General features: G+C 39.1%; 3 protein-coding genes across 12 annotated transcripts in view; all 3 read right to left on the bottom strand.

Moving 5' to 3' along the window:
- Positions 1-25,590, bottom strand: part of pik3c2a (phosphatidylinositol-4-phosphate 3-kinase, catalytic subunit type 2 alpha) — a 109,493-nt gene that overhangs the window by 20,158 nt on the left and 63,745 nt on the right. The window lies entirely within an intron of this gene.
- The window catches only part of cd81b (CD81 molecule b), a 123,544-nt gene that overhangs the window by 71,483 nt on the left and 26,471 nt on the right, over positions 1-25,590 (bottom strand). The window lies entirely within an intron of this gene.
- plekha7a (pleckstrin homology domain containing, family A member 7a) overlaps positions 1-25,590 on the bottom strand; it is a 101,129-nt gene that overhangs the window by 58,569 nt on the left and 16,970 nt on the right. The window lies entirely within an intron of this gene.

Raw genomic sequence — 25,590 nt, 5'->3', positions numbered from 1 at the left:
TTGAAGAGCCTGATAGCAGGCTTCAGGGTGTGTTGGGTCAAACTTTCTCAAACCTCAAAAAGCTTATCAGACAGTCAGTAACCCTGGAGATGACATGGACAAGCCACTTCAACTGTTAGGCCAATGACCTCTCTGAGAGGCAAGCAATGGAAAAGCTCTCCAAAGATAAAGAGCAATCTGTTCAGTATCAAAGAAAAGCTCAATAAAAAAGACGTCTTTTGCATCCTGAATATGACAACAATTTGAGCGGCTATATGGCACATATTTAGATCTTCATTGGTCGGCCCACTTATCTCAGTTAATGTCTGTTTTACATCCCGCCATTTGATAGAGGCATCAATAAGCTGTCACAAACTCAGCTCATTCACGGATAAATATAGATGGCAATTTGACGTAATCCATCATGCAGCTTGGAGATTTCTGGCAGCATGCGATGAGACTTTGAAGGCTGCTTATCTCCAAAATCGATTGCGACAGTCAGAGAGGCGGGACGCTGGAGAGAGGAAAATGCAAGAGGGATCAAAAAGAAGATGAAGCACGGAGGATAAACAACGCTGGAATAAGAAGTCACTTTCGTACTGTGGTCTCATTTAACAATAAGGTGTACTATCAGCTACTTATAATCCAAAATAAATAAAAATCTTGTTCGAGAAGATATTTCATACGTCACAAAAGAGAAGAAACACACTGTGGTGAAAAGCTGGTACCAGTGTATCGATGCGGTTTCAGATATTCAGAATCTATATGCAACAAAAAATCAATCTGTATGAAAACACTAATGAATATGTATCACTTTTAACTAGAAGCCAGCTTAGTTTGAATCAGGTTTGTGATATCCTGGTTTCCAATGACCCCTGATCAAAAATAAATGGAACAAGCCGATCTTTAAAAGTCCACCAGTTAAAATTCACAAGGTTAGAAATGGGATTTTAATTATTTTGCTTTTGTAGGATTCCAGCACATGATATTGAATAGTGAGTAAAAAAAACTAAAAGCTGCTCTGGATGAAACAAGGTTCAAAAGGTCTTTTCAATTAACTTTCTCACCCTGATGTTATTATGCAAACCACTGTCTCTGCCTGTCTATGTTGTCAGAAGTCATTCACAAACCTCAGGAAATCAAAAATCAGGAAAATTCAATAGCTCAGACGTCCGGGGAAATGAGATTATCCAACAAGTCCTCTCACTCGTCAACAGTATAGGCAAACTGAGCCTCGGAAGGTGTTGAGAGAGAAAGTATAAAGGTAATCCTTTGTCAATACTTTCTGAATATTGCGTCTTGAGAGCGATCTTGCTATCTGAGCGGTGAGTGAAATATAGAACGTATAAATTAATGAATCACTTGAAAAAAATTTTTTTTTATCAGTAATATATACTGTAATCAAATTAAAGACACTCTTTACTTCATTTATCTCAAAAACATACCAAAAAGTGAGAAGTAAACGACATTATTTATACTTGAGTGCATCAGCTATAGGTGCAAAGATCATTGTCTTTGGGTGTAAAAAGACAATACACACTGTAAAAAAAATATTTTCATGATGTTATCACAACCTTTTTATCTTTTGTCAAATCAACTTCGATAACTAATGTGTGAAGATAACATACTATTTTGAGTTTCTGTTTATTAAACCATTCTTCTTCATTGTATTAACTTAAATTTTTAATTACAACTCAAAATTTTAAGGCAACAAGGTAACTTGCTTTTTTAAGTTAAACCAACATGTTTTTTTTACAGTGCAGGAAACTCTTGTCCAAGTCAAAGTGTGAGAATATCCCTTTTAGAGTATTTCGCTCTAATCTCGTATCAAATTTCAGTGAACCTGACGAGACACGGGAACATTAAACTACGACAGAAGAGCGGTTGAGTGTAAACAGAATTACTCTGATGACACGGTATTCAAATGACATGTAAAGCAACTTAACCAAAAAAACTGGATTGACCTGTTACGCTGGTTAACAGATTAAAGAGTGTGTTAGTTCTCTCCTGGAGCAACGTTTCACCTCTTATCAATATTTATGAATACGTCTGAACAAACATCCTTATATTTAGTATAGTAGGAAACAAATTTGTTCAGTTACTTCTCAGAAGGAAAAATCTCTAAATGAAGATCCTTTAACTAACTCCACTTAATTTGCAATGTGTGTGTGCTGTCTTTTTTTTTTTCTCCAGGATACATTTCTAGTCCAATTTACATTTGAATTCCTAAGCCAAAGTCAACGCCAGAATCTCATTCTCAGTGATCCATCATTATTTAATATTGAAATATCAGTTTTGATAACATATTGCCATTATCAATCAAAATACTTTGTGGCATCTTCAGAATGAGGAAATAAATGTGTATATTTTCTGAAGACACTGAGAAAATGTGCCACTGGCAGAGTTATGAAATATAATTCTACAGGACTTTTTTTTTGTATATAAGACTAAAGGAAGAAATTTCGGTAAAAGTTCAGTTGGTAAAAAAAACCTCCATTATCCACTAGCTATATTTCCATTTTTCCAAATTTTACTTGTGCACAATTGGAATATCACATAAAAATGTGTTCAAGAGATCAAAATGTCACTTCCTCAGAAATTTGGTGCAAAATATCTGTAATAAAACAAAGTTGCTGCAATCGTGGAAGCCACTGTGGCACTTTTTCCTATATACTACAGATTACTTGCGCCTAAGAACACGCAACGCAATACTAGCTGTCATGTTATCTTGTGTTCGGATGCTGTGAACGCAATCATGTGAGACGCTTCTGGGAGAGAATTAAAACAAATCATTCTGATGACAGACTTTTGAAGAACTAAAACAACATTTGAGATGCTGTGCAATGACACTGATCTGCAGGTTGGTCCAGTTATGCAGTTCCACCGCTCCCAAGTTCCAACAGAAAATAAAAAACATCACTTTTTTTGTTGCGTATTGAGAGGTTTTATGTGCATACGCTTTTTATGTGCATTTTTAGAATTGATGTGCATATGTGTCCTTTCCATCTAGCGTTTTTATGCGATATATCCTAAGATTTTTATAAAAATAGGTGGATGGAAACAAGTCAATAGTGTATTGACACGCAGCCACTTTCAAACCAAGCAACTTTCTGTTGGTCAACACGGCGAATTTGTGTGATCAACTTAAATCCAATGCGAAATCCGCATTGGGAAATCTTTTGCCCTCGAGTGAAATTCGCAATTGTGCAAGATACCTATTAAAATGGCTCGATTTCAGCCATGAAAATTCGCCAAACAACTGTAAATGTGACCGGAAAAACAAACAAGCAGACAGACTAACAGATTTGTCAAGGACAAAAGATGAATCTTCAAATGTGTAGCCTGAGAGCAAGCATATGCAAAACACAGTTTGAAACCTATTAGCATTTATCTTAGAAAAACAGTTGGCACTTGTGGCTGCAGATTTGAAAAACCCTTAAAGGAGCCCAGAAGGAGTGAACGGAGTAAAAAAAAGAAAGAAGAAGAAGCATACCACATCTAATTGAGCTGCTTTGAGTCTGTTCATATTCCTCATTGATTTACTGGTGCTGTTGAGCTGCATAAAACTGCTACTTGATGTCTGAAGTAAAAGCAGAGGCGGAGGTCCACTGAGGCCAGAGGAAACATGGATCTCAGTTTAAAATAGGCTCCGGCAGCCTGGGGCCCAGCGGTGTGGCCCTTCCTCTCTGTGAGAGATGTTGTTTTGTCATTGAGAAGGATGTAAGAAGAATAAAGAGTGCTGCTGTCGTGGCCTACAGAAGGCAAAATGAGGCAGGAAACAGGTAATACGGCTCTTTGATCCATGCCTTTTCCTGACTATTTGCTCTGCTCAAATCTATTGTTCCCCCTTGATTCAATCTGCTGCCTGTATGAGTCACTGCACTCAAGCCCACACACACACACACGCACGGACGCACGCAGATGAAGGGCAGATTATGTTCAACTAAAGATGTGCGATACTATAATGTCCCTGGTCACTGAATGTTTGTGTTTACATGATGAGTAATGCAGACCTGACTCTAGGAGTAACCTGTCTAAATGTGGCTCCCAAAAATAGCTAAAAAATTCAGGCGTGTTTGAGAATGAAGGTCACAGGTCATTTTTAAGCATTTGTTGGTGACATAATAAGGTCATAGGTCAAAACTGAAGTATAAACCCAGTCAATTTAAAGTTGGGATAGGTGATTTAAATATTTATGTTTTCACTAAATTGGATGCTACATTATATTATACATAGACCATTTGGTCTGAGGAACCATCCTGAGTAAAATACAGTGGAAATCTAGTTGAATATAATCAAGGCGTGTTTTTCATGTTGATTTTTAAGGTAAGAACACAACAAAAATTCGATTTAATACTTTTTACATTTATATGCACCAAGACATTTACGCAAATGTTTTCATGTTTTTAAAAGAAGTCTCCTGGTTCACAATGGCTGCAATTATTTGATCAAAAATACTGTCAAATTGTGTAATTTTGTATTGAGAAATAAGATTAAAATATTTGTTTTATTTAATTATTTTGTTTTAAAATAATGGCTTTTGTAACATTTTAAATAAAAAAATTATATTTTAATCTTCAGTGTCATGATCATTCAGAAATCATTTACTATTATCATCAATGTTGTCATCAATTATCATCAAATAATTGATTTGATCATAATATTTTATGACATAATACATAATATGCTGCTTAATATTTTAGTGGAAGACATGATAAAAAATTTTTTAGGATTCTTTGAAGAAAAGAATGATCAAAAGAACAGCATTTATTTGAAATATAAATATGTTGCAACATTATAAATGTCTCTAATGTCAATTTGATCAATTTAATGCATCCTTACTGAAAAAAGTATTTTATATATTTTTTTTACTTACTGAACAGAACAAATTAAAATAAACAGCTTAAACTGTAGTAATCCAAAGTAAAATTACCTGACACAAGATATAAAAATGTTATAATATAATAAAAAAGTGTATGTTAGTTATCTCATTGATTCTGTACAGTAGCTAGTTCAATTATGAGGAAAATAATAATAAATTATACAAACAATGTGCAGGACAGAGCAAGAATTTCTATAATGAATTTATGTTGTTTTTTTAAATACAGGCTTTGAAATATCTTATAATTCTCATAAACAGAAACGAGCAACACTTTGGTCTGTGCGGGACAGATTTTTTGCACTCAATTTTCCACCTGCTCCCAACTTACATTCCTGAAGGTTTTTATAACGTTAGGCCTCGTTCCTGCAATCCAGAATGTTTAAACCTGTTTAAAATCAGATTTTTGAGATCTGTTTAAAAGAAACTGATTTGCATAAATGTGTCAGACTTCGCAAAGCTACAGGGAACTGAGAACTGTGCTCCACAGATTAATTATTTAAAGAAATAACAAAATAACTACTCTCAGACAGCCGGCTCCAGCCAACAACTTAGTTATACCGCCCGCTCACCACTACAACATTTTTCATCTCGCCACAACAAATCGAATCAGACCTCGAGTGCCCTTTTCATTGCAAACTCCACTAGTACAATAGAGCTAAATACACAGGGGATGAATTCTTCTTCCTTAGAGGTGACTCTTATAGGAGTTTGGATGGGTTGGGGTTAAAAGAAATTACAATTATCTCAGCTAAATGTAGTAAAAAGCAGAAGCACAAACAAATAATATAGAATAAAAATGTGAATTAATCAGTGCTTTATGCTTTCAGGGAGGACTATACCGTTCAAGTAAGAAAATGAATAATCAAATGCAAAATAAAACTGTACAGTCTTAACTGCGTAAATTAAATATAGATTCATCCTTATTAAAGCTACAAAAGTTATTCAGTCAAGTTGCAGTGATTTTCTCCTTTTCCTTTATTGTTAAGAGAGCAGCAGGTTTATTAGGCTGCTGTCACTTTAAGACCGAATGCACTGATCCAATTTACTGTTACACATGTTTTCTTTCTTGACTGTTTACATTCACTTAAGACATAAATGAATGTGTTTACGCAAATACTCTGGCATTTTGTCCTAAGTTTTTGTGTATTTGACCGTTTAAGTTATTAACTTAGGCCTTGTCCACACGAACACGGGTATTTTTATAACCGTGACTTTTTTTACGCGGTTCGCCCGTTCGTCCACACGGAAACGCAGTATCAGGTCACTGAAACCGAACATTTTTGAAAACCCCTGGCCCAGGATTTTCAGAAACGGCGGTTGCAGTGTTGTCGTGCAGACAGTAAAACCGGAGTTTTTGCCTTGCGACGTCAAAGTGTGCGCCGTTATCCGCTGTGTTTGACGTCAGATTGTGCGCCGCTGACGGCTTCTGATTGGCCAACGTGGCTTTACGGTTAGGGTTATATCGCCGCCTGCTGGTGTGGAATGCTCTTGACGGCGCTTGATAGCGTGTTTTTGCGTTTTCATATAGACAGAGATTTTTTTTAAAACGCAAGAGGAAAAACTCCGGTTATAAAAATACCCGTGTCCGTGTGGACATGGCCTTAGTTATTAAATTAACTTAATTTGACCCCCGCAAGCTGTTCGAGTGGCGGCTTTATGTGTGCGCGCTTTGGCCGAGAGCGCACAGAAAAGTATGGTGTTCGGGGTAAAAAGCTGTTGTGGCTAAAGTAAAGGCACAATAATTGACAATCAAAAAAGCTGGGTGACTTTTTCAGTTGTTGACATAACATGGTTTGATTCAGATTTAATATAATTTTTTTAAGTTGGACGTCCACCTTAGAGATAATCGCCATATTTATAATGAAACCCATTATATTTCAAATGACTTATAATAAAATATAATAGTTATTGTTACGACTGTAAAGCCATTTTAAAGTATTATTTCTGTATTTTTAAAATAAACATATTTTAATGACAGTATATTTAATTCTTTAATAAAATTAATTAGATTAAATTTAGCTGAAGTGATTGTTTTGAACAAGTATTACATTTTAGTTTAACTAAATTATTTGTATCAATGCTAATTATTTTCCCACAAAATCTGATGAATCAATGTCCCAATTTTTCCATAATCATACACTAAGAGAGTAAAAAGCACAAGTTTCCTAAGGTAGCCCTGTTGTGCCCTACTAAAAGCACCAGAAAACACCATGATGGTTCACAGACTTTGTTTTTGAATGTATGCGGTTAAAGACCAGCCAGTAGCATAAAGAAACATTATTCTCAAATATTCACACACTGGAATTTGCACCACCCACCATGACATCTGAAATTATTCAAGACATTTACGATAAGCTCTCCCCCTCTATTTCTCCGGGTCTTCATGCAAGCCCTGTGCCCTCCTCAAGAATCACTGCTTTGCTGTACGAGTAAACAAAGTCTGTTTATATTTTCTCTTGAGAATTATATTTGTATTTAGGCAATACAAGTAGGTGTCTCATCCATGTTCTTGTATGTGGCAGAAAGACAAATATATTGTATCAGACCCTGAACCCAAACACCTGGTGCTGATACACACACACACACACACACACACACACACACACACGTTATTTTTAGACCTCTCTCATCCTCAGAAGACAGATGATGCACATTTTATTATTCCGCACAGCTCAATTCACATCAGTGTTAATATTTGCAGGGCTTCACATTCATTTAAATGGGAATTGAACTGCTGCTGGCCTCGACTCTTTTACAATGCCAGATTTACATTCTATTTCACACAAAGCTAAGAGAGATTATAATGGATCTCCCAATTAAAGAGAGAAACATTCCACAGAAGCAATAAGAGACCTTCATAAATGGCTGGCATGAATTAATAATAAAGGCATGCACACATTCACGCGCTGACAGACAGTCAGCAAGACCTGCGCTGATACTTGTGTCCCTTGTTGAAAAGCGACATTTAAATGTCAGACAAGACATTTAGACTGAGGCGTGAGAAGTTTAGAGAACGAGGAGATGAATAATTATTATAATATTTTAAAAAAATGTTTTTGAAACAAGCCTCTTATGCTTACCAATGTATGTATTTGAGCAAAAATGCATTAAAATTGTGAAATATTAAAATATATAAAATAAATTAATTCAATATATACTCTGAAAAAGTATCATAATATCACAATATCTCAGTCAAATTTACTTTAAATGTACAAGATGTCTATGTATTTTTACTGGAACACAACACTAAAGCAAGCAGAACATATGACAAATATATGGTGCAATGCATTCATGGCAAACCGTCTTCCTCTCGGGTCACATGATATATGACATCACTACTAAAATTCCCAGCAGCTTCCTTTTAACCAATAAAAAGCTTAACTGCTCAATTAGTCATACCTTGAATGGTTCAGTCCCAAGCAGCTCTGAAAACAGTTGACTAGCATTTTTTTAGCCCTCAGTGGATTCAAGACTGATAATATCCCTTGCTGTAACATCTAATGTCTCCTCACAGACATAAAAAATGTTCCAGTTCATTGGCTGAATGTCCACTCATCACAGAGAAAGAGACACGAATGAGTCTGAGGCTCTCACAAATCACACATCCACACATCTGGATCATCCCTCTGATCTCTGATCCTCTCAATCTTCTGACGGCGCTGGATAAATCACGGATCCGCGTCGCAAACGCAAATTACAAGGCAGGATCCAGCTCGGATGAGCGTGGGACTTTTTTTAGCTCTCTTTTGGGGTCTCAGCACGGCCTCTCTGGAACCCATGCTGGAATGTGATTGGTTCATGCCAGGGCTAGAGAAGCAGATGGGCTCCCGGTGCAAATTCTGCGTTTTTGTAAATGGCACAGATAATCACACCAAAGACACTGCTGTAGATTTTGTCTCAGAGCCCGGATCTTTTCATGAAGAGCTGCATTTATTATCAGCTCTGATATTACACTGCATACAGAAGAGGTCTGCATGAGGAAAATCAAAGAGCAGTTTAGTACACTTAACATACTGACTGACTGACTGATTATAAGTGGATGTGTTTGTCATGCGTGGTGTGAGATGAGGAACTAATGAAACTGTTGATCAATTAGGAGGTACAGGCAAGTTATATGCCATCATAGTAATGAGGTCAGACTGGTCAAGTCTGTTAAGATGAATCAGGACTTGAATCAAGACAATCTGCTCTTTCACTCACACCTGCTGTGTGAGCCAATCCACTCGCTGCAATTTTTACCACAACTACTGCACACATACAACACACATTAAAGATTAGTACACAATGAAGTCTTAAAGGGATAGTTCCCCCAAAAATTAAAATTCTGTCATTTATTACACACCCGCATGTCGTCCCAAACCGAGAGTTTTCTGTCCCTCCATTGACAGCGACGCAACTACCACTTTTACGCTTCAAAAAGTTCATGAAGAGATCGTGAAACTAATCCATATGAATCGAGCGGTTTAAAACATTTAACATTGATCATAAACATTTATCCGAAGCTGCTTGACGCGCGAGAACAAATCTCATTGGTTCTTGCTGAAGCTCAAATGTGCTGCGCAACAGCAGAATAAATTGCATATCGAAGCGAACCCCATGCAATAAAACTTTTATATAGGAGCTCAGAATAATGCATTCATTCTCCAAGCCTCTTATCCAGGTATGCTGGAGCTAAACACAAATGTGAATCTGAAATGTCTATAAATGTGCTACTCAACGGAGCAGATCATTACGATATAGATTTTATGAAGTTATAAACATAATGAAAACCAAATACTATAATGACTTGGCGTGGCTAACTATGTTATTCTATTGTTAAAGATGAGATGATCTGTAAAAGTGGTATCTCTTCCCAGTCCTCGGCAGTTTTATGGGCAGTTTCAGTTTAACTCTGCAATTTCAAGCTAGCTGCAATTTATGGACGTTTTAATTGCATGTATGCATTCATGCATGACAATTTATAACATACAATCACTGATATGTCACTTTTACCAAGCCATTTAGAAAATCAAACCGATAGTAAAATTTAACGGATTACTCTTCAGATGACACAATCCTTAATCCAGTGGTTCCCAAATTTGTGAAAGGACTGCCAGGTAAAAATAAAGCAGACAATGAATTATTTTAAATGCACAACTACCAAAACAATGTGTCTATACCAGACACGAACAGTGCAACGTGACGCGACAAAAGAACTCATTATAATCAGTGAGGCTGTCTACACTGGATGTGGAGCGGCAATACGCAACATGGCAAATATCCGACAGTAAACTGATGCCCCGTTCGATTTCTGACGTGCTCCAAGCGCTCACACAACTTCTGACACAAAGGAGAAATGGATTTGCAACGTTCATTTTGTCACGGCCAGTTTAGACACTCTCAAGACAAGAAAATAATATAGCTGCAAGCAGCGATTACGGGCCCAAGCCGGTGGCACCGCCACCCTGGTGCCTTTAGTTACACTAAAGGCACCGGGCTGGCGCTGCCACCGGCTTGGGCCCTCCATCGCTGCTTGCAGCTATATTTATTTATATATATATATATATATATATATATATATATATATATATATAAAAAGCCGCCACCCCGTTGCCTTTCGGGTTCCTGTGCACGACGGGCAATAACGTAACCCCGCTTTGACTGTCGAGAAGAAGTCTGCTTTAGAGCTTGCATCAGTGTGAGTTAGAGGATGGATACTCGACCCGAGCCCGACGAGACCCGCCGGTACCCGACGGGCCGGGCCGGGTTCGGACAGATATTTAGAAATGATGTTCGGGTTCGGGTCGGGCTCGGTCACATCAGCGCTATAAGGCATTGAACATTTAAAATTTAAAACAGCTTATTATGTAGGTAGCCGATGTGCCTGATGCTTTCACTTGATGCAAACGTTCGTTTTTGTGATTAAAATACATGTAAAATATTACCATAACATCCGTCTTCCTGTGTGCGGACATTTGTTTATGTAGCCGTGACAACGAAACGCGTGCATAATGTGCGCGCGCCAGGTGTTAAGAGCGCTTGTTGCTCCGCGCGCTGATGCGCTTGTCCTGTTGACATTTCCGATTGCCTTCCTACAGTTGCTTAATAAAAGCGGGCTTTCCACACAAAAAAACGTACAATTGTCATTAATATGAGAAAAAAATGGGATTTTAACTGTCGGGCTCGGGTCGGGCTCGAACATAAATATCTTTATGCCTGTCGGGCTCGGGTCGGGTTCGGTTACTGCTCTGTCGGACGCGGGCCGGGCTCGGACTGAAAAATTTGGCCCGATCCGCACTCTAGTGTGAGTCTTTCTGCTCCCCTCCAAACACACACAGAAAAGGGGGGGGCTGTCTGTGTGTGTGCCCTCCCTCCCCACACACACACACACACACACACACACACACACAGAGAATGGCAGGGGGAACTCTGTCAGAGAGAGACAAAACCACATTCAAACCAAAATATCTGACTTCCTGTTGGTCGGAGCTAATGACTGTAAATGAGAAAGTTGTCCGGATCGATAAGCACAATATACAGACCGAGTTTTGTGACTGTAGGTAAAAATAACCCCCCCACTTTAGTCAAAAGTATCTTAAAAGTAACACACTTCCTGCTGCCAGTTGGTGGCGCTATAACTTTGACTCACAATAGTCACATCCATGTGATCGCCCTCTTACAACAAACGCACTGCTGAAGTTTCATCAAGATCAATAAATGTATGAAGACGTTATAACACATTGTGTTTTTCTTTTCTCGCCATAACTTCGTTTCCTCGCCACGGCCAAACCGTTCGAGATATCAAAAATCCGTCCGCAATTTAGCGTCCTCAATGTCTTGACTTCATGCTGACCGAGTTTGGTGGCGATAGGTTAATTTTTCTTGGAGGAGTATATCAAATTCCAGGGGCTTGCATTTTCATACAGCCCATAATAGCCGACTTCCTGTTGGACTGGCGTAAAACTTAGAGCACGAAAGTTGTTCGGCCCGATTAAATCTATATGTGTACCGAGTTTCATATTATTACATGCAAACGTGTTTGATATATGGACCAAGTTTTTCGGACCACGTTCAAGGGGGCGCTGTTGAGCTCCCCTGCCACGCCCGGGTACCAGCTTCAGCCCAGCCCTGATGGCCGCAGGTTCTGACCTGTGTGCAAAGTTTCAAGAGTTTTCGAGCATGTTAAGGGCCCCAAAAGTGCCCGAGAAGTCCCACACAGCAGAGAAAGGGTTAAAATAAAGCCCCCTCTCCTCTCTCACACACACAGACACTGAGAGAGACTGGCAAAATTCCCATCAAATCACATTCAAACCAAAATATCTGACTTCCTGTTGGTCGGAGCTAATGACTGTCAATTAGAAAGTTGTCCGGCTCGGGGAGATAAATATAAATACCGATTTTTGTTACTGTAGGTAAAACTAATACCCCATTTTTGACTAAAGGTGGCGCTACTGAGCCCCTCCACCGCGCCCGTTTCTGAAACTTCACACATGCCTAGTACCTAATAAATCTGATATGCATGTTGAGTTTCATGCAATTTGAAGCATGTTAAGAGCCTCAAATGCACCCAAAAAGAATATTAAAGTTTGATGCGTTGCCATGGCAACAGTATTTAAGATATCAATAATCCTTTCACAGGTCTACATCTGCCGTGTGTTTACATTATACAGATGAAGTTTGAAGCAAATCGGGTAAAAATAAGAGGGTGATTTCAAAGCATTTTGAAAGTGACACACTTCCTGCTGCCAGTTGGTGGCGCTATAACTTTGACTCACAATAGTCACATCCATGTGATCGGCCTCTTACAACAAACACACTGCTGAAGTTTCATCAAGATCAGTTAATGTATGAGGATGTTATAACACACTTCCTGTTTCCAATATTCGCCATAAATTTGTTTCCTCGCCACGGCCAAACCGTTCGAGATATCAAAAATCCCCTCGCAATTTAGCATCCTCCATGTCTTGACTTCATGCACACCGAGTTTCGTGGTCATCCGATGAATTCTCTAGGACAAGTGTTTCAAATGCCAGAACATGCGTTTCCATACAGCCCATAATAACCGACTTCCTGTTGGACTGGCGTAAAACTTAGAGCACGAAAGTTGTTCGGCCCGATGAGTTCTATATGTGTATCGAGTTTCATATTATTACATGCAAGCGTGTTTGAGATATGGACATGTTTTTGAATCCCATTCCAGGGGGCGCTGGCGAGCCCCCCTGCCACGCCCGGGTCCCAGCTTCAGTCGGGCCCTGATGGCCGCAGGTTCTGACATTTGTGCAAAGTTTCAAGAGTTTTTGAGCACGTTAAGGCCCCCAAAAGTGCCCAAAAGGTAGTAATATAATAATAATAATAAATAATAAATAATAATAATAAAGAAGAAATATATATATATATATATATATATATATATAAAAAGCCGCCACCCCCGTTGCCTTTCGGGTTCCTGTGCACGACGGGCAATAACGTAACCCCGCTTTGACTGTCGAGAAGAAGTCTGCTTTAGAGCTTGCATCAGTGTGAGTCTTTCTGCTCCCCTCCAAACACACACAGAAAAGGGGGGGGCTGTCTGTGTGTGTGCCCTCCCTCCCTCCCTCCCTCCCTCCCCCCCCCCCCACCCCACACACACACACACAGAGAATGGCAGGGGGAACTCTGTCAGAGAGAGACAAAACCACATTCAAACCAAAATATCTGACTTCCTGTTGGTCGGAGCTAATGACTGTAAATCAGAAAGTTGTCCGAATCGATAAGCACAATATACAGACCGAGTTTTGTGACTGTAGGTAAAAATAACCCCCCCACTTTAGTCAAAAGTATCTTGAAAGTAACACACTTCCTGCTGCCAGTTGGTGGCGCTATAACTTTGACTCACAATAGTCACATCCATGTGATCGCCCTCTTACAACAAACACACTGCTGAAGTTTCATCCAGATCAATTAATGTATGAAGACGTTATAACACATTGTGTTTTTCTTTTCTCGCCATAACTTCGTTTCCTCGCCACGGCCAAACCGTTCGAGATATCAAAAATCCGTCCGCAATTTAGCGTCCTCAATGTCTTGACTTCATGCTGACCGAGTTTGGTGGCGATAGGATAATTTTTCTTGGACGAGTATATCAAATTCCAGGGGCATGCATTTTCATACAGCCCATAATAGCCGACTTCCTGTTGGACTGGCGTAAAACTTAGAGCACGAAAGTTGTTCGGCCCGATTAAATCTATATGTGTACCGAGTTTCATATTATTACATGCAAACGTGTTTGATATATGGACCAAGTTTTTCGGACCACGTTCAAGGGGGCGCTGTTGAGCTCCCCTGCCACGCCCAGGTACCAGCTTCAGGCCGGCCCTGATGGCCACAGGTTCTGACCTGTGTGCAAAGTTTCAAGAGTTTTCGAGCATGTTAAGGGCCCCAAAAGTGCCCGAGAAGTCCCACACAGCAGAGAAAGGGTTAAAATAAAGCCCCCCTCCTCTCTCACACACACAGACACTGAGAGAGACTGGCAAAATTCCCATCAAATCACATTCAAACCAAAATATCTGACTTCCTGTTGGTCGGAGCTAATGACTGTAAATTAGAAAGTTGTCCGGCTCGGGGAGATACATATAAATACCGATTTTTGTTACTGTAGGTAAAACTAATACCCCATTTTTGACTAAAGGTGGCGCTACTGAGCCCCTCCACCGCGCCCGTTTCTGAAACTTCACACATGCCTAGTACCTAATAAATCTGATATGCATGTTGAGTTTCATGCAATTTGAAGCATGTTAAGAGCCTCAAATGCACCCAAAAAGAATATTAAAGTTTAAAGCGTTGCCATGGCAACAGTATTTAAGATATCAATAATTCTTTCACAGGTCTACATCTGCCGTGTGTTTACATTATACACATAAAGTTTGAAGCAAATCGGGTAAAAATAAGAGGGTGAATTCAAAGCATTTTGAAAGTGACACACTTCCTGCTGCCAGTTGGTGGCGCTATAACTTTGACTCACAATAGTCACATCCATGCGATCGGCCTCTTACAACGAACACACTGCTGAAGTTTCATGAAGATCAATTAATGTATGAGGATGTTATAACACACTTCCTGTTTCCAATATTCGCCATAAATTCGTTTCCTCGCCACGGCCAAACCGTTCCAGATATCAAAAATCCCCTCGCAATTTATCATCCTCCATGTCTTGACTTCATGCACACCGAGTTTCGTGGTGATTGGTTGAATCGTCTAGGAGGAGTATTTTAAATTCCATTGCATGTGTTTTTTAAACTACGCCAAATAGCCGACTTCCTGTTGGGCTGGGGTAAAAAGTCAGAGCACGAAGGATATATGAACCGATGAGATCTATAAGTGTACCGAGTTTCATATTATTCCACGCAAGCGTGTTTGATTTATGGACCAAGTTTTCGGACCGCGTTCCAGGGGGCGCTGTCGAGCCCCCCTGCCACGCCCGGGTACCAGCTTCAGTCCGGCTCTAATGGCCGCGGGTTCTGACATTTGTGCAAAGTTTCAAGAGTTTTTGAGCACGTTAAGGCCCCCAAAAGTGCCCAAAAGGTAGTAATATAATAATAAATATAGCTGCAAGCAGCGATTACGGGCCCAAGCCGGTGGCACCGGCACCCTGGTGCCTTTAGTTACACTAAAGGCACCGGGCTGGCGCTGCCACCGGCTTGGGCCCTACATCGCTGCTTGCAGCTATATTTATTTATATATATATATATATATATATATATATATATATATATATATATATATATATATATATATATATATATATATATATATATAAAAGCCGCCACCCCGGTGCCTTTCGGGTTCCTGTGCACGACGGGCAATAACGTAACTCCGCTTTGACTGTCGAGAAGAAGTCTGCTTTAGAGCTTGCATCAGTGTGGGTTCTGCAAAAGTGCGCATCGAGGGCACATATAAGAAAAAAAAATTTATATATACATATATATATATATATACCGGTATGTGTTTTGTTAAACTATAAACTCTTGTCAAACTGTAACCTACAACTGTCACCCAACCAAAATCTCTCTCTCTCACACACACACACACACACACACACAGTTTAAAAGCAAAAAAAAATTATCCAACCTCATTTAAAAACAGTCTGTCGGTGCCATCTTTTGGACATTCATCATATTGCATTGGTTTTAATTTCTTGTCCTCAAACAGAGCAGTAATCTGTTTATTTTAAGCAGCAAAGATCAGCAGCAGGAGTCCGATTTCATTTACTGTAAGAACAATAGGCTATTGAACTCACAATTCAAGCAATCCACCCCGAACTATAGAGCCAAATCATGAAACTAAAAAGCGCATGGTTGAGACAAAGATAATTTTACTTGCCCAACCTGATTAGAACATGGGGAAAAAAGAAACAAAATCCTGATTATAACATTTATTGTAAGCTGCTATCGATAGTGCATTATAAATACATTACTCACGGTAACAATGTTGCGAAGCACTCACAAAATAATCCCAGTGAACAATTAAAAAATGGGGCGTTTTCATATTTTCTAACATGATACAGTTAAGCAACCTCACACGACGAGTCCTCTTTTCATGAATACCACCATCACAATTGAAAAATTGACATTGATTTCATACAACAGTTCAATAAATGCATAAAATGAGTCAATTACACTTTAGATGCAATGTTCCTGTTTTTGTTCTGTTTCAGCAGCGAAAATAGTTCAACAAAGATCACAGCAGAACCATCGCGCATCTCACAGTGTTTTTTCATTAGTGAATGATTCCGCTTTTTGAAAGAATCGCTTGACTCAAAGATTCAATTATCAATCAATAGACAACTGTCTCATTCATTAATGACTCAGTCGTTCAAACGACTCGTTTGAACGAATGAATCAATGACTCGCTCATTAAGACGGTCGCCTTGCGACACTTAAAGGAGGTTTAGTGTTATGTTCAAAAGTATAGCCTATCATTCTTTCCAACGATCGTTAATTAACTTATATTTAAAACAATCTCATAACATTATTTAATGCATTGTTATTTTTCAGTTTAAAATATTTAATTTGATCAGCCACAGGGTGTCCCTATAGTGTCTTATTATTCTAAATAATTTAATTTATTGATCAAATTTAGAAATTAAAAATGAAATATGAAGCATACATTTAATAAGAGTAGGGGTGTGACTAGGTACAGATATTAGGCTACAATATACAGATTTAAATATATAATCGCGCTCCACCGTCGATTTGAGATTGCAATGCACGTGTGTGTGTGTGTGTGTGTGTGTGTGTGTGTGTGTGTGTGTGTGTGTGTGTGTGTGTGTGTGTGTTAAAATAATTTAGTTTAGTTAGAGAACGGGCACTAACCTATTAAAACCTGAACGTGTCCGCTTAATAAAACGTGAGTTGAACGAGAGTCGCAGCAAAGATCAGTCCAATTTCATTAATCATCATGGGTGAAGAGCAGACTGAAAAGATGATGACGGAATATTTTGTGTAAAAACGACTATTTAAGCGAATCTGTCATTGTACTGTTTTATTGTTTTCCATTAAGAATAATAGGCTATTGAACTCGCAATTCAAGCAATAACGCGTTCACGGCGAGGAACGAGCAGAACAGAGTGTGTTTTAGTTCATTCCTACTGGACGTCCAGTACTTACTTTCGCTTTTAAGTTAGCGATTTAAAAGCTCCCGCCGGTGTCACACGTCGATTAACCGGTGGGAAAATATCCTCACACAGTCACCCTAATAAATATATATTTATGTCTGAAGTCTGAACTATTTTGATCTCATTTAGACCTTACATGCTGGCATTGACTGTCATACATCACTAGAGGGCAGTATAGCCCTATGTATGACTTGATTTTTATTAAATAGCCCTATTCTGTTGGTCTGAGCTAATGACTGTAAATTAGAAAGTTGTCCGGCTCAAGGAGAAGAATACATATATAGATTTTTGTGACTGTAGGTAAAACTAACCCCCCCTCTTGGGTCAAAAGTATCTTGAAAGTGACACACTTCCTGCTGCCAGTTGGTGGCGCTATAACTTTGACTCACAATAGTCACATCCATGTGATCGGCCTCTTACAGCGAACACACTGCTGAAGTTTCATCAAGATCAATTAATGTATGAGGATGTTATAACACACTTCCTGTTTCCAATATTCGCCATAAATTTGTTTCCTCGCCACAGCCAAACCGTTCGAGATATCAAAAATCCCCTCGCAATTTATCATCCTCCATGTCTTGGCTTCATGCACACCGAGTTTCGTGGTCATCCGATGAATTCTCTAGGAGAAGTGTTTCAAATGCCAGAACATGCGTTTCCATACAACCCATAATAGCCGACTTCCTGTTGGACTGGCGTAAAACTTAGAGCACGAAAGTTGTTCGGCCCGATGAGATCTATATGTGTACCGAGTTTCATATTATTTCATGCAAGCGTGTTTGATATATGGACATGTTTTTGAATCCCATTCCAGGGGGCGCTGGCGAGCCCCCCTGCCACGCCCGGGTCCCAGCTTCAGTCGGGCCCTGATGGCCGCAGGTTCTGACATTTGTGCAAAGTTTCAAGAGTTTTTGAGCACGTTAAGGCCCCCAAAAGTGCCCAAAAGGTAGTAAAATAATAATAAATATATATATATATATATATATATAAATATAGCTGCAAGCAGCGATTACGGGCCCAAGCCGGTGGCACCGCCACCCCGGTGCCTTTAGTTGCACTAAAGGCACCGAGGTGGCGGTGCCACCGGCTTGGGCCCTCCATCGCTGCTTGCAGCTATATTTATATATATATATATATATATATATATATATATATATATATATATATATATATATATATATATATAAAAACCGCCACCCCGGTGCCTTTAGGGTTCCTGTGCACGACGGGCAATAACGTAACTCCGCTTTGACTGTCGAGAAGAAGTCTGCTTTAGAGCTTGCATCAGTGTGGGTTCTGCAAAAGTGCGCATCGAGGGCACATATCAACCACAAAGTATGCGTGAACACCCTTCTGAAACCTAAAATGAAAAATTAGACACCCTACAGTCTCATGGACTTAACGGTAACGGACACATGAAATCAGCAGCCATTGTAAGTACACAAGACCAAAAATTCATATGAAGTGTGGTATATATATTCATTGAAATTACTGTACTTTAAAACACTTGTTTAAAAGAAAAAACACATGTATACATAGTATAAAACACTAGATGGCACAATATACCTATTTTTAATAGAGTCTTTCTGCCCCCCTCCCCACACACACAGAGACAGGGGGGCTGTCTGTGTGTGTGCCCTCCCTCCCCTACCCACACAGACACACACGGGGACAGACAGACAGACAGACAGACAGACACACGCACACACACACACACACACACACACAGAATGGCAGGGGGAACTCTGTCGGAGAGAGACAAAACCACATTCAAACCAAAATATCTGACTTCCTGTTGGTCGGAGCTAATGACTGTAAATGAGAAAGTTGTCCGGCTCGATAAGCACAATATACATACCGAGTTTTGTGACTGTAGGTAAAAATAACCCCCCCACTTTAGTCAAAAGCATCTTGAAAGTAACACACTTCCTGCTGCCAGTTGGTGGCGCTATAACTTTGACTCACATTAGTTACATCCATGTGATCGGCCTCTTACAAAAAACACACTACTGAAGTTTCATCAAGATCAGTTAATGTATGAAGACTTTATAACACATCGTGTTTCTCTTTTCTCGCCATAAATTCGTTTCCTCGCCACGGCCAAACCGTTCGAGATATCAAAAATCCGTCCGCAATTTAGCATCCTCCATGTCTTGACTTCATGTTGACTGAGTTTGGTGGCGATCGAAAGAATTTTCTAGGAGGAGTATATAAAATTCCAGGGGGATTCGTTTTTAAACAACCCATAATAGCCGACTTCCTGTTGGACTGGCGTAAAACTTAGAGCACGAAAGTTGTTCGGCCCGATGAGATCTATATGTGTACCGAGTTTCATAATATTACATGCAAACGTATTTGATATATGGACCAATTTTTTCGGACCACGTTCAAGGGGGCGCTGTTGAGCTCCCCTGCCACGCCCGGGTACCAGCTTCAGCCCGGCCCTGATGGCCGCGGGTTCTGACCTGTGTGCAAAGTTTCAAGAGTTTTCGAGCACGTTAAGGGCCCCATAAGTGCCCAAGAAGTCCCACACAGCAGAGAAAGGGTTAAAATAAAGCCCCCCTCCTCTCTCACACACACAGACACTGAGAGAGACTGGCAAAATTCCCATCAAATCACATTCAAACCAAAATATCTGACTTCCTGTTGGTCGGAGCTAATGACTGTAAATTAGAAAGTTGTCCGGCTCGGGGAGATAAATATAAATACCGATTTTTGTTACTGTAGGTAAAACTAATACCCCATTTTTGACTAAAGGTGGCGCTACTGAGCCCCTTACCACGCCCGTTTCTGAAACTTTGCACAAGTGTACTAGGCAATAAATGTAAAGTGTCTGTCGAGTTTCATGCAATTTCAAGCATGTTAAGAGTCTCAAAAACTTTAAAAAAGAATATTAAAGTTTGCTGCGTTGCCATGGCAACAGTATTTAAGATATCAATAATCCTTTCACAGGTCTACATCTGCCGTGTGTTTACATTATACACATAAAGTTTGAAGCAAATCGGGTAAAAATAAGAGGGTGATTTCAAAGCATTTTGAAAGTGACACACTTCCTGCTGCCAGTTGGTGGCGCTATAACTTTGACTCACAATAGTCACATCCATGTGATCGCCCTCTTACAGCGAACACACTGCTGAAGTTTCATCAAGATCAATTAATGTATGAGGATGTTATAACACACTTCCTGTTTCCAATATTCGCCATAAATTCGTTTCCTCGCCACGGCCAAACCGTTCGAGATATCAAAAATCCCCTGGCAATTTTTCATCCTCCATGTCTTGACTTCATGCACACCGAGTTTCGTGGTGATTGGTTGAATTTTCTAGGAGGAGTATTTTAAATTCCATTGCATGTGTTTTTTAAACTACGCCAAATAGCCGACTTCCTGTTGGGCTGGGGTAAAAAGTCAGAGCACGAAGGATATATGAACCGATGAGATCTATAAGTGTACCGAGTTTCATATTATTCCACGCAAGCGTGTTTGATTTATGGACCAAGTTTTCGGACCGCGTTCCAGGGGGCGCTGTCGAGCCCCCCTGCCACGCCCGGGTACCAGCTTCAGTCCGGCTCTAATGGCCGCGGGTTCTGACATTTGTGCAAAGTTTCAAGAGTTTTTGAGCACGTTAAGAGACCCAAAAGTGCCCGAATAGTCGTAAGAAAAATAATAATAATAATAATAATAATAATAATAATAATAATAATAATAATAATAATAATAATCCGAAGGAAAACAATAGGGCCTTCGCCTTTTCAAGGCTTGGGCCCTAAATATATATATATATATATATATATATATAAATATAGCTGCAAGCAGCGATTACGGGCCCAAGCCGGTGGCACCACCACCCCGGTGCCTTTAGTTGCACTAAAGGCACCGAGGTGGCGGTGCCACCGGCTTGGGCCCTCCATCGCTGCTTGCAGCTATATTTATATATATATATATATATATATATATATATATATATATATATATATATATATATATATATATATATATATATATATAAAAACGCCACCCCGGTGCCTTTCGGGTTCCTGTGCACGACGGGCAATAACGTAACTCCGCTTTGACTGCCGAGAAGAAGTCTGCTTTAGAGCTTGCATCAGTGTGGGTTCTGCAAAAGTGCGCATCGAGGGCACATATAAGAAAAAAAATTGTATATATACATATATATATATACCGGTATGTGTGTATTTTAAAAATATAAGATCGGATCAGATCGGATCGAATCGAATCGAATAATGATAATCGATTCAAGATCTTGAGAATCGGAAACGAATCGATTCTTGAAATTTGAATCGATACCCAGCACTACTCACACACACACACACACACACACAGTTTAAAAGCAAAAAAAATGTATCCAACCTCATTTAAAAACAGTCTGTCGGTGCCATCTTTTGGACATTCATCATGTTGCATTGGTTTTAATTTCTTGTCCTCAAACAGAGCAGTAATCTATTTATTTTAAGCAGCAAAGATCAGCAGCAGGAGTCCGATTTCATTTACTGTAAGAACAATAGGCTATTGAACTCACAATTCAAGCAATCCACCCCGAACTATAGAGCCAAATCATGAAACTAAAAAGCGCATGGTTGAGACAAAGATAATTTTACTTGCCCAACCTGATTAGAACATGGGGAAAAAAGAAACAAAATCCTGATTATAACATTTATTGTAAGCTGCTATCGATAGTGCATTATAAATACATTAGTCACGGTAACAATGTTGCGAAGCACTCACAAAATAATCACAGTGAACAATTAAAAAATGGGGCGTTTTCATATTTTCTAACATGATACAGTTAAGCAACCTCACACGACGAGTCCTCTTTTCATGAATACCACCATCACAATTGAAAAATTGACATAGATTTCATACAACAGTTCAATAAATGCATAAAATGAGTCACTTACACTTTAGATGCAATGTTCCTGTTTTTGTTCTGTTTCAGCAGCGAAAATAGTTCAACAAAGATCACAGCAGAACCATCGCGCATCTCACAGTGTTTTTTCATTAGTGAATGATTCCGCTTTTTGAAAGAATCGCTTGACTCAAAGATTCAATTATCAATCAATAGACAACTGTCTCATTCATTAATGACTCAGTCGTTCAAACGACTCGTTTGAACGAATGAATCAATGACTCGCTCATTAAGACGGTCGCCTTGCGACACTTAAAGGAGGTTTAGTGTTATGTTCAAAAGTATAGCCTATCATTCTTTCCAACGATCGTTAATTAACTTATATTTAAAACAATCTCATAACATTATTTAATGCATTGTTATTTTTCAGTTTAAAATATTTAATTTGATCAGCCACAGGGTGTCCCTATAGTGTCTTATTATTCTAAATAATTTAATTTATTGATCAAATTTAGAAATTAAAAATGAAATATGAAGCATACATTTAATAAGAGTAGGGGTGTGACTAGGTACAGATATTAGGCTACAATATACAGATTTAAATATATCATCGCGCTCCACCGTCGATTTGAGATTGCAATGCACGTGTGTGTGTGTATGTGTGTGTGTGTGTGTGTGTGTTAAAATAATTTAGTTTAGTTAGAGAACGGGCACTAACCTATTAAAACCTGAACGTGTCCGCTTAATAAATCGTGAGTTGAACGAGAGTCGCAGCAAAGATCAGTCCAATTTCATTAATCATCATGGGTGAAGAGCAGACTGAAAAGATGATGACGGAATATTTTGTGTAAAAACGACTATTTAAGCGAATCTGTCATTGTACTGTTTTATTGTTTTCCATTAAGAATAATAGGCTATTGAACTCGCAATTCAAGCAATAACGCGTTCACGGCGAGGAACGAGCAGAACAGAGTGAATGTGTTTTAGTTCATTCCTACTGGACGTCCAGTACTTACTTTCGCTTTTAAGTTAGCGATTTAAAAGCTCCCGCCGGTGTCACACGTCGATTAACCGGTGGGAAAATATCCTCACACAGTCACCCTAATAAATATATATTTATGTCTGAACTATTTTGATCTCATTTAGACCTTACATGCTGGCATTGACTGTCATACATCACTAGAGGGCAGTATAGCCCTATGTATGACTTGATTTTTATTAAATAGCCCTATTCTGTTGGTCTGAGCTAATGACTGTAAATTAGAAAGTTGTCCGGCTCAAGGAGAAGAATACATATATAGATTTTTGTGACTGTAGGTAAAACTAACCCCCCCTCTTGGGTCAAAAGTATCTTGAAAGTGACACACTTCCTGCTGCCAGTTGGTGGCGCTATAACTTTGACTCACAATAGTCACATCCATGTGATGGGCCTCTTACAGCGAACACACTGCTGAAGTTTCATCAAGATCAGTTAATGTATGAGGATGTTATAACACACTTCCTGTTTCCAATATTCGCCATAAATTTGTTTCCTCGCCACGGCCAAACCGTTCGAGATATCAAAAATCCCCTCGCAATTTATCATCCTCCATGTCTTGGCTTCATGCACACCGAGTTTCGTGGTCATCCGATGAATTCTCTAGGAGAAGTGTTTCAAATGCCAGAACATGCGTTTCCATACAACCCATAATAACCGACTTCCTGTTGGACTGGCGTAAAACTTAGAGCACGAAAGTTGTTCGGCCCGATGAGATCTATATGTGTACCGAGTTTCATATTATTTCATGCAAGCGTGTTTGATATATGGACATGTTTTTGAATCCCATTCCAGGGGGCGCTGGCGAGCCCCCCTGCCACGCCCGGGTCCCAGCTTCAGTCGGGCCCTGATGGCCGCAGGTTCTGACATTTGTGCAAAGTTTCAAGAGTTTTTGAGCACGTTAAGGCCCCCAAAAGTGACCAAAAGGTAGTAATATAATAATAATAAAGAAGAAGAAGAAGAATAAATAATAATCCCAAGAAAAACAATAGGGCCTTCGCCTTTTCAAGGCTTGGGCCCTAATAATGTGCCATATCTCGCCCTCCAATTCACCAGTACAACTGTGGTGGTAATGCAGAGAGACCACACAGTGTGTTGTGTGCTTCAAAATATTCGGACAGTATGAAGCTGAACAAGTTAAGATGCCCCTTAATGACTTCACAATCACAAACACAAAGAGAAGCCTGTTGAAGTTGAGAAGTTGTACTGTATTAAGTACAATGTTATAGAGCTGTAAACGATTAATCGCATCCAAAATAAAGGTTTGTGTTTACATAATATATGTGTGTGTGTTGTGTATAATTATTTTGTATATATAAATACACACACATGCATGTATATATTTGAAAAATATTTGCATTTCTATACTGCATATATATTTTTATATAATTTATATATAAATAGAACTATTTTATATATAAATAACAAATTTTTCTTAAATATATACACATGCATGTGTGTGTATTTATATATACAAAATAATTATACACAATACACACACATTTATTATGTAAACACAAACTTTTGTTTTGGATGCGATTAATCGCAATTAATCGTTTACAGCCCTACAATGTTACAAATAAATCCTATAGGATTTTGTATGAGAGTGTCTTTATGTGGGTGCATCTAGGTGGGGTCTTGAAAATATTTTTCTCTACAAAAGGGGAGCCCAACAGAAGTAGTTTGGGAACCACTGCCTTAAAGGGATAGATCATCAAAAAAATGTAATTCTGTCATCATTTACTCTCCATCAAGTTGTTCCATACCTGTATGAATTTCTTTCTTCTGCTGAACACAAAAGAAGATATTTTGAAGAAGAAACCAACCAGTTGATGGGCTCCATTGACTTCCATAGTATTCTTTTCCATACTATGGAAGTCAATGGAGTCCATCAAATGTTTGGTTACCCATATTCTACTAAATATCTTATTTTGTGTTCAGCAGAAAAGAGAAATTCATACAGGTTTGGAACAACTTGAAGGAGAGACAGAATGTTCATTTTTGGGGGTAAACTATCCCTTTAATGAAACATCAAACCTCAAACTTGTAGTCCTAGAAAAGAGTGGATGAATTGTTACTCAACATCAGCCAAGCGACACTTCCAGCAAAGCATTATCAGGTGAATCAAAAGCAAAGCACTCTCATATGGTGGCTAAACAAATGCTAGAGAAGTAGGGCTGCTTTATAAAACAAATGT

This window comes from Phoxinus phoxinus, assembly GCF_949152265.1.
Source record: "Phoxinus phoxinus genome assembly, chromosome: 8".
NCBI lineage: Eukaryota > Metazoa > Chordata > Actinopteri > Cypriniformes > Leuciscidae > Phoxinus > Phoxinus phoxinus.
Note: the sequence above shows the minus strand (reverse complement) of the source record. Positions and strands in the feature narration are given on the sequence as shown.